The sequence below is a fragment of the Chionomys nivalis genome, chromosome 12 (assembly GCF_950005125.1).
Source record: "Chionomys nivalis chromosome 12, mChiNiv1.1, whole genome shotgun sequence".
Taxonomy (NCBI): domain Eukaryota; kingdom Metazoa; phylum Chordata; class Mammalia; order Rodentia; family Cricetidae; genus Chionomys; species Chionomys nivalis.
Window position 1 is genome coordinate 29,970,693 of NC_080097.1, and position 10,351 is coordinate 29,981,043.

At 37.3% G+C, this 10,351-nt stretch overlaps 1 pseudogene; it reads right to left on the reverse strand.

The window, feature by feature from the left end:
* Window positions 1-397: 397 nt before the first annotated feature.
* Window positions 398-9,563, reverse strand: LOC130885222 (triosephosphate isomerase-like; annotated as a pseudogene).
* Window positions 9,564-10,351: the final 788 nt, after the last annotated feature.

The window sequence follows — 10,351 nt, forward strand, 5'->3', positions numbered from 1 at the left end:
GAACGAAATTTCAAATTCTTGTTTTTCCACCTTACATGTAAAATAGTTCACAAACAATACTAGGGCTTCGGCACTGTGGGGGAGGGAGAAACATCCCCGACCTGCTTACCTGAAGGGACAGAATCAGCTCCACTCATTCCACCTTCCTCCCCCAGCAAGGAAGTCACCTTGGTGAAACAGGCGACACATTTCATTCTAACCATTGTGTTGGGTGGTTTAGGGATTGGTCTGGTTCCAACCATTATAGGGAGGTGTAAAAGGTTCAGGAAGGTGCAGTGTGGATTAGAACACAAGATGGGGCAGATGACATCAGAAGCATGTGACTGGTGAGAACTGTTCCTAAACTTTTGGGCAATCTAGTCCTGGCTTAGCAGAGGTTAGGGGACATGGACGGTGCTTATTGTTTGGCATTGATGATGTCCACAAATTCAGGCTTGAGGGAAGCACCACCCACGAGGAAGCCGTCCATATCAGGCTGGCTTGCCAGCTCTTTTCAGGTTGCTCCAGTCACAGAACCTCCATAAATGATTCGGGTGCTCTGAGCCACCGCATCAGAGACATTGGATTTCAGCCATCCCTGAAGCTTCTCATGTACTTCCTGGGGCTGGTGAGGGTTGCAGTCTTGCCAGTACCAATGGCCCATACAGGTTCATAGGTCAGGACAACTTTGCTCCCGTCCCTCACATTATCTGTGATGACCCTGGTTTGCTTGAAAACAACCTTCTTGGTGATGCCAGCGTCCCTTTCACCTAACTTCTCCCCAATGCATACGATCACTCCAATCCCCTCGGCTAGGGCATGGGCTACTTTCTGCCCAATCAGCTCATCCGACTCCCCCGAAGACATGCCTTCTCTCCGAGTGCTCCAACACTACCCATGCGGCTCCTGAGTCTTTGATCATGCCAGGGCAGATCTCTCCAGGGAAGGCCCCATGGGTCACTTTGTAGCAGTTCTGCACAGATACAGCAATCTTGGGATCTACCTTATGCCTGGGGAAGTAGATGTAGGCAGTGGGGGGCGGGGTGCACAAACCACCTTGGTGTCTGCTGCACCTTAGCCACATTCAGGATGCAAATGAGGTCTCCCAGGCACTTCTTCCTCCCATTCATCTTCCAGTTGCCCCCAACAAAGAACTTCCTGGAAGGCACTATTGGGCTGGGACTGTGTGGCTGAAGGTCAGTATGAGCCCAAAATTTCAAATTCTAACAAATATAAATCAACAAAAGCACCCTAACACAAGCGCAATGAAAAATTGCCCAAGACCCCCCCCAAAAAATACAGTTTTTGTTCTGATTAAAACAATCAAAAGATCAAAAGCAATAAATATACTCCTTTAATGAAAGTAGCTAATGAGATGGGTCTAATAGCAAATAAATAAGTTACATCCATTTATAATTACTTTTCTTTAATGTGAGATAGTCTATTTTAAATTGCATACATGCAATTAATGATAATTATGAAATAAAAGCTCACATTGGTATCTTTGTATTAAAATTAGGGAAGTATTTTATTTCTTTTTAATCTTCTTTATTAATTAAACCAATGGATATAAACTTTTTATTTGTGGTGACAAACTGTTGCTATTGTTAGAAGGAGTGGCTAGTAGGATTTTCTAATCAGTGGGGAGATAGAACCCAGGAAGATGTAAGGCTGGAGCTACTGTGTGTATTTATATTCAGGAGCATATTGACAGCCAGGTAAGTACTATCGGATGCATCTACCAGTAATGCAACAGAAGCTATGGTGCAGAAATGAGAAAACTCCAGTGCCAAGAGGGGAGGAAGAAGGATGGTAAGTAAAAACAAGGGAAAAGTCAGAACATAGCAACTGGAGAGACAGCATGGTGGAGAGTGGTGGCAAGGGGTTCTAGATAGATTCCAGAAAACCACAGAAAGTCAGATGTACAAATGAAAGCAAGGCTGGAACCACATTAGCAGACGTTGGGTCTGGGCTGTCAATCTTGTTCTAGAACATTGGACAGAGCCTTCCCTAGCCCATTAATCAGGAATGCTCTTTGAAGACTGAAGCAAAGCTGCCAACACAAAGTTCAAAGCTCTTAGCTATAAAGAAAAATAAGTGGCCCAGGACAAATGAGTTTTTCAGTCAATGCCTATATTTGATTATCTGCATAGAATCGGCTCTATTCACAGTATAAAATGTATTTTTCATTTGGCTGAAAAATACAAGCATGTAAAGATGTCAATGAAACTTGAGCCAGAAGTCACACTTGTTCAATTTTCTCAATAGTGAAATGTGGTGTATTTGCAGAACACATTTCAAAACATTATTCCAGGACTCTTTGGTTGAAATTCAAATGTCATAGCTGCCTTTTGTATTAAAGTCTGAGACATGTTTGAGTTAAGCATCTGGGCTGGTACTTTTGTGGGTTGATAGTTATGTTTAATAGTTCCAAGACTTAATTAACATGTTTCCCTTTACTCCATTGATAAAGCTCTTCAAACAGTCAAACTGGGTTTATCATTAGGGTTATGGCACAAACTCATACTCTCCAATAAAATCTATTTTTGCCGTTGTTTGTCACTACATTTTAATAACTTTTCAAACAGCTTTCAACCCATGTGTTAATGCCAGCAAACAACTAATGTTTATTTTTCAAGTGTTATATCTTTAGACACCCTCTCAAAATATGTCCCTAAAATTAAATTTACTGTCTCTTAAATGCCATGTCTAAAATACTTAAATAGCAAAACAAAAGTAAAATCTTCATCTGCTTATAGATTTTCTAATTCACGGGTGGTCTCATCTCATGAATTAGAATATTAAAATAACTTTCACAGGTGTTGTCAAAAACATTTAGCATATAATCGAGTTAAAACTCGAGTAAATTAGTAAAATATTGTAGAGAAGTATTGAAGCCATAACCATGGAAAAACCTGATGTGGAAGTATTAAAATATAATCAGAAGATTATATAATTTTTAATGAATTTAATTATAAAATATATTACAAAACCCTGTAACATTGCATTCCTTTTTTGATATTTAACAGTGCTGGATATTTTTAGACATCTTCTAAACAGGGAAAAGTTAGCAATATCTGAAGATGTTTCTGGTGAATATTAATAGCTGCTTTGCTATTATATTTTACTTGAAAAGTAAATGACACTGGTGACATCCAAAAATATGCCATTTTTCAATGCCTTTCTTGGTAGGAAGAATAAGCTTGGCATTAATTGTCAATAGAAAATTCAGTGGTTTTTAAGGATTTACAGAGCGCCATCTATCTGCCTCTCCTCAGAGCCCATTTATGCAGCCATTTCATGAATAATGGCATTTTATTTCAGTGGTAGTTTACTCATTTGGCTATCCAGTTAAACATTAGTCTACATTAAGCTTTATTATCTGATTTAGATGTTATATTTCTTAGGTTTAAAACTATATTCTTGGTCATTTTCCAAAACTCAATACCATTTTAAGATCAAGGGTTCTTGCCAAAGCCAGGAAATTTATAATGGAGTGAATTCTCTCTGGCCTCATTAAATGACAGTGTTTCCTAGTACTTAACCAAAATTGTAAATGTATCCTTTTTTTGATTGATAAATAAGGAGTCATATCCTGAGATAAATTTAAAGTCTATGCCTGTGAAAATTCTTTTCCAGGATTTTACAACTGCTCATTTTTCTCTGAATAAGAAATTTATGATCAAAAGAGATTTAAATATTAATTAATTACACTACATGGCTTGATGAAATAGACTGCTACCTCCATGTGGAAAGGAAAAGAAAAATAGATTACTGGAGAAATTAGCAGTAGGTACAGGAAAAGCAGTCTTTTAGAAGTCATTTGGAATTTTATCATCAAATAACATATGTCTTGATGTGGGTGAGAATCAACAAGAAAATGTTTTTCACGTTGTAATGAAAGCTTTTCTTTATGTATTTCAAGATGCCTTTTTTATGAATGATGAGAAAGAGAAAGATAGCAGCGCTAATGAGACATATACTGATTGCCTGGGATTGTCTCACTTTGCTAACCTGTCCAATCTCATGGAGTTTTGTCTCTTCATCTAAACGGTCCCTAGCAGAGAAAATTGTCAATAATCAGACTAAATCAAGGTAGAAAATTGATGCTTTTTGGACACTTAAAGCAACATAGGTCATGATGCCCTTCAAGAGCTCACTAACAAGATGATCCACAGAATGTGCTGTCATTTCGGCTGTGGAGTGTCATTTGACCATTGTTAAAGCTTTTAAAAGATTCTAACAGTAGAAAAGGCATTGTTTTTAGATTGTTACTGTCCTAGAATTAACATTTTCTTCCTCATTCATCACTGTTTCCTACATTTCTATGTCAGTAACAAACAGCATTTTATGGTTATTGTGGTGTTAAACAATTGGGAACAGTTTTATTCCTTTCTTCAAATTAATGTTGTATTAGTCAGGGTTCTCTAGAACAGAACTTTTAGGATAAGTACACACACACATATATGTATATATACTCAAATGCATATATACACAGCTATAAATTCACATATATATGTCTGTAAACATACACACATGCATATATGTCTATACACACATATGTACACATATATAGTTATATATACATATACACATATATTGTATGTGTGTGCATGGTATTCACTAGAGTGGCTTACAGGATGTGATCCAGCTAGTTCGACAACAGCTGTCTCTCAATGGCAAGTCCAAAAATTCATAATGTTGAATGCCTCAACTGGTTATAGTAATCCCAAAGAAATACACTCTAGACCAGTGAAGGAATTAGAGAAGGACAGGCAGATAAAGAACAAAAGCATGCCCTGTATATGAGCTGAAATGACAAAGTATGGCCCCGATTTAGGGTGGGTCTTCCGATCTCAAGTTACCTGATTTGAGGTGGTCTTCTACCTCAAATGATCCAGTTAGCTGAAAATCTCTTACAAGTGTGCCCATCACCTTGTGTCTACTTAATTCCAGATGTAATCAAGGCTTGGTCACACGTTAAGGAACACTACTGAGGATTACTTTCCTACAGCATTGATAATATAATTAACAATTACATAATTCTGAGAAAAATGCAGTTTTGCGTTGAATCCTGACACAGTTCTGTGCAATTCAGACTGAATTGCTCCACCTCTCTCAGTCATAGCCCTGTAAGCAGGTTAAATGTAAACTATGTATGGAGAGAGCTGATGAAGTTTCTGGGAGGATTTTGTAGGTGAGAACTATAAAGCACTGGCCCTTCAAAAGTTAATCAGTTCAGAGCATATCTCTTTCTGTTGAGGATATTATTCATTTTCCCTACTTGAATTTCATATTCTGAGAACCTGGCAAGGAAACTCAAGAACCTTAGGGCCTCACTTCCAAATATTAAAATCTTAAATATAATGCAAACCAAATAGTAATACACACATATATCAAAATATTAAAACATAAATGAACTCCAAATGAGCATTTGTTCTTGGACAGCATATGCAGTTGACACTGGAAGAGAGGTGAGTTCTGTAGTTGGCTCATGTAGAATTTTCCATCACCGTGGAGATATCTGTGTAAGCTTAGTAATAACTGTTTCTTTAAATTCTTTTATAACACCTTAGCGCATGAATGTATAAACAAAATTATAAAGCATATCTGAAGTGTGAGCTATAGTTGAGTCTATTTGTGACATGTGTTGTAAGTGTTAGGAAAGTGAGAGTCATGTCATGTTCTCAGGAGACACAGTATTTTGTCTCTGGTATGACATTTCGAGGGTTCTTCAGCTGCTGAGAAGCAACACATAATTAGGGACATAACTCTCACCTTGTAATCAGCAAGTGTGCAGCAGTACCACTGCTGAAATCACACTGGATGCTTTGGTATCATGAGGGTACTGTCCTGCTACACAGAATGTTCCCTTACTTTAAATGCTCTTGAATCAGATTGCTCCTGATTCAGCAAGTATCCTCCATAAAATACTTAATGCTAAATACATCAAACAACTCTGTCATGTTGTTTAATGGTACAACTTACATAGAGTTCTTCAAGAGTATATGTTTTCAGGGATAACCACTTTTGTATGGGGTAACCAATTTGACAGTTCATCCCTGGGAGAAACGAATTCTCCATCTCTCAGCAATCATTAACTGCATGTAGTTCTTTGTCTGTGGTGCGTTTATGTTTATTTGAGATTTTTCACCTCAAATGTATCATATACTATCTTTGTTCAGATCTTGTTTTTGTAGTTGTATTACAGAGGCATCATGGATTTAGCTTCCGTGCAATTTTTAGGAGAAAAATCACAGAAGTATTCTCACAGATGACTTCCTGATTCTCTGACTCTTACAACCTTTCTACCCTCTCCTCTGTAACATTCTCTGACCCTTAGGTACAGGAGTCACTTTTATAGACGCATCCATTTGGGATGGGATATACACATTCAACTGGTCTCTGCTCTGTGACCTGTAGCTTTCTGCAGCGCTCTCCATTTACTGAAAAGAGACACTTGTTTGATGCTACACTTACCTGGAGGCAGAAGGATACGTTTTATAATGCAGTAAGAGTTATGATGGTCTAGTAAAGTGACCGTGGTAGGTTCTCCTCTAAGACCTATGACCTCACTAGCTGCCGAGGGCTGTCTAAATTTCTAGTACCAGGCATGATTTTTCATGGGCCTTAAGTTAATTAAACAGCTGTTTGTCAGTGTCACTGTTGTCCTTTAGGGATATTTTTCCATGCTAGTCATTGGTGTCATAGCTAGTTAGGATTATTGCTTTCATTCCTTCACAAGTTATATATTACATTCTGATGCTATGAAGGCCAGGAGGCTTTCAGCTTACATCCAGATTGAATCATCAGAGTCTAGTGTCCTCAATGTGTGGTAACTTCAATAACAAGGTATCAATTTCTGAGAAGAAAACAAGGGCATATTATATATGTCTATATATAGTCTATATTAATTTGAGATTCAATTGATTAACCAAAGTGATCAATCATTCAAATGAAGATGTCTTATGATGGGTATGGGTTTTTTTGTTATATAGTTTGTGACTCTTAGGAGATTATTTTCAGCCCAAGTGACATTAGTTCATTCATTAAATCTATCATCTCATCTATTTATGTATGTATGTATGTATGTATCTGTCTGTCTGTCTGTCTACCTACCTACCTACCTACCTACCTACCTGTCATCTGTCTCTCCATCCATCCATCCATCCATCCATCCATCCATCCATCCATCCATCCATCCATCCATCCTTCCATCCATCCCATCTATCATCCCCTATCATCTATCTACCTATCTATCATATCTAAGTACTCTGTATAATTTTAGGCATGTACAAAATAATAAAATTCCTTGTTAAATTTCTTAGTCTGTAAGGACTATTATTAAAGAGATGTGATAGATTATCTTATTTGTTAGCTTTACTGGCTTGTGAAATATCTGTGCTCACGGAGACACGCCCCTTGCTATGCCTTTAACATTTCTAGAGAAGACTGACACACAGGAAAATAACTGAGGGAAGAAGACTCATTTGGCCTGTGAGTGACACCATCTAAAATGCTGTTACTTAGATGGAAAAGAAGTTGGAAGAAAAGGAAGTACTGTGTTCTTTTTGAGTGGGGTTGTGTCTATTGATCTTTCCAGAGAAACTTACTTATTTTACAGTTAAATTATTTTCTACAACATCTTTGATAAATGGTTTTTAATGTTTTTTTCCTCCAATGCTCACTTCTTCCTAGGAAAACCATCCCATACGTTCTAAATGCCCTTCATGAATAAACAGGTAATCTGTCTCTCTGTAAATTTTACTCTTCCAACCTCTATCAGAGTTTGAGCTCTTGAAGTTTTTAGGTAAGAGTATATTCTATTTCCACAATTATCATTCAAATATGCACCATTTTAGCAAAACTGCCTTCTTGATCTACAGGCCATTTTCCATTTCTTCTATTTCTTTTTCACCCCTCACTACACTCAGCTCAATTCCAAGAACTAAAGACCAGTATTGTGTTGGTATTGCTTTTGGAATAACAGAGTATCTCTGGCTGCTGTTCTGGATTCTTCTAGATCACCTATGTTCTCACCAAAGTGCATTCACTTTCAGAACCATTGCTTTTACTTATTGAATAATACAAGAATTTATGAGATCTAAATGAACTTTAAATATCTTGTTTCTTCTGTCCAAAATTTATCCACACTACTCAGGGTATCACGACTCACCAAAATGGTAAATATTAATTCTATAGCTTTGTCTGATTTGCAATTATAAGCACTGTTAGGGCGTAATCAAGTGTCCCTTCTTATGTTTGCCATGCAAAACACAAACCACAAGCAAGCACTTCTTCCTCCTTTCTCCAGACATTTCCCTTTCATTCACAGTGCTAGAGATAGAACTTAGAAATTCATGAATGCTAAGTATGCACTGTACTATCAATCTATATCACCAGCCCATGACTCATCTTTTTGTCCAGCCATCTATAGGATACCTCCAGGTACTGTTAAATTCCATCTTTCTCTCTGTTGAAATGGCTACCATGAGATTTTATTACTTGCCATCTTCACACTGCCAACAGATCTGAATTTGATTCCACAGTCATGTCTCTTTAGACATAGCCCATATTCCCCCTTTACCTTGCTTATGACAAGTTTTATTATTCATTCAATTTTTATTGAATGTGATGCAAATCCTGTCAGGTGTGATCCCATTATTCAAATTTAACAAGCAACTGTGGATACAAAATGCTATGTATTTTTTAAAAGTTTTAAATGGCTATAGAGATGTGAGGGCACGTTCAATAAAAACTTTAAAGAAATTAATAAAATAAAGGTTCGAATATATAATAGAGATACTTGTCTAACTTTTGAATTTTATAAGCTAATCATATAACTTATGGCGACTCTTGGTCTGATTTGATAATCTGAGTTTTTTCTTATCACTATTTGACATAGGACTTATATAACCCTGGCATTCTACTTTAATATATAAGCTTCTTAACAGAAAAGACCTTAGTCACGAAACAACACAGCACACACTCTCTCATTTGTGCCTATTACTCAGGAAATTTTCTATAATCAGTGACTAGTTATGCATTACTGAGGTTGCAAACTACAAACCATGCCATCCCATCCCTAGTCCAGATAGCTAAATTAATAATCCTGCTGGACAGACTTCAGTTACATTTTCTATCTGCATGTTGGAGTATCTGTCTAAAATAATTTTGGTTTTGGCACAATGGATATTAAATTGACAGTGTTTAGCTGGCAGGCTTAGAGGCTTATTAAGGAAGCTCCTGGAACATAATGAGAAGTCTCTGTCATCAGCACACAAGTAGGTGCTTGTCTTCTGTCCTGTGGCAAAAGGGTATTCATTCAGATCATTTAAAAGCTGTACCAAATTATTTTGAAATAAATTAAAAAGAAGAAGAACTAGGATACAAGTGTCTTTCTTGGCTCTGGAGAGTTCAACCCTTACCTGCTCTGATGCACACAGTGGCATTGTGCTTCGAACTTTGAAGGGGGCTTCATAGCCTGAGTTCTGTGCTGAGATCACATAGCTTGGGCTATCGTGATTCCTGTCTGTAGGATCAAAGGCGAACTGTAGATCAATACTGCTGACAAAGGCTTGCATTGTTCTCAAATATTTTCTCTGTACTGTCAAACTTTTCCACAAAAGACAGGTAAAAAATGGGGGAGATGCTTAGCAATGGTCAGCAATGGAATAGCTTTATCTGAGACCCATGTTTCTCTCATAAAGGATATTTTGTTAAGGAACCACAGTGGTGTGTCATCCCAGTGTGTGATTCTCCCCAGGGATGTTCTCATTCTTCTTTTCTGTGTTGAATTGTGAGAACATGTTTGAAAATGGTGAACTCACTTTGAGCAAAGACAATCCTCAAGTCAAGGATTTGGAGTATCTTTCTAAATTCCAGATGGTAGCATAGTGCCTCGGTACCCCACATTGAAAGTAGTACTCTATCAGTCGATGTCATGGGTTGCTAATGACAAATAGTGCAAGTAAATCCACTTTGGAACAAAAGGTGTTATTGCCTCCAACTGGAATCTTGCTGGATTTCCAAACCAATCCAGAAGCCCCAGGGAAACCTCCCATTTTTTGCTCTGTTCTCTGCTTTTTACTCTTTTGGTTTCAGCTTGGTCTTCATACTGTGCTGGACTGAAATGCCACCTTTCTTTACCTTCTCCCAGCTGGCTTCTTCACTATCCAGACATATATGAAAGTGTTAGTTAACTTTCATGAAATGATACAGTGTTTACTTATGATGTTTAAATGCATAGACTGTTTTCTCAAATAAGAACAGTTTCCTGATAATTTTAAAAGCACTTTAGATCTGTAGTTTTCTCTCATCGTAAGACTCATCTTTTAGGTAGGTAGAGTTGTTATTATTGATCTTATTTTAC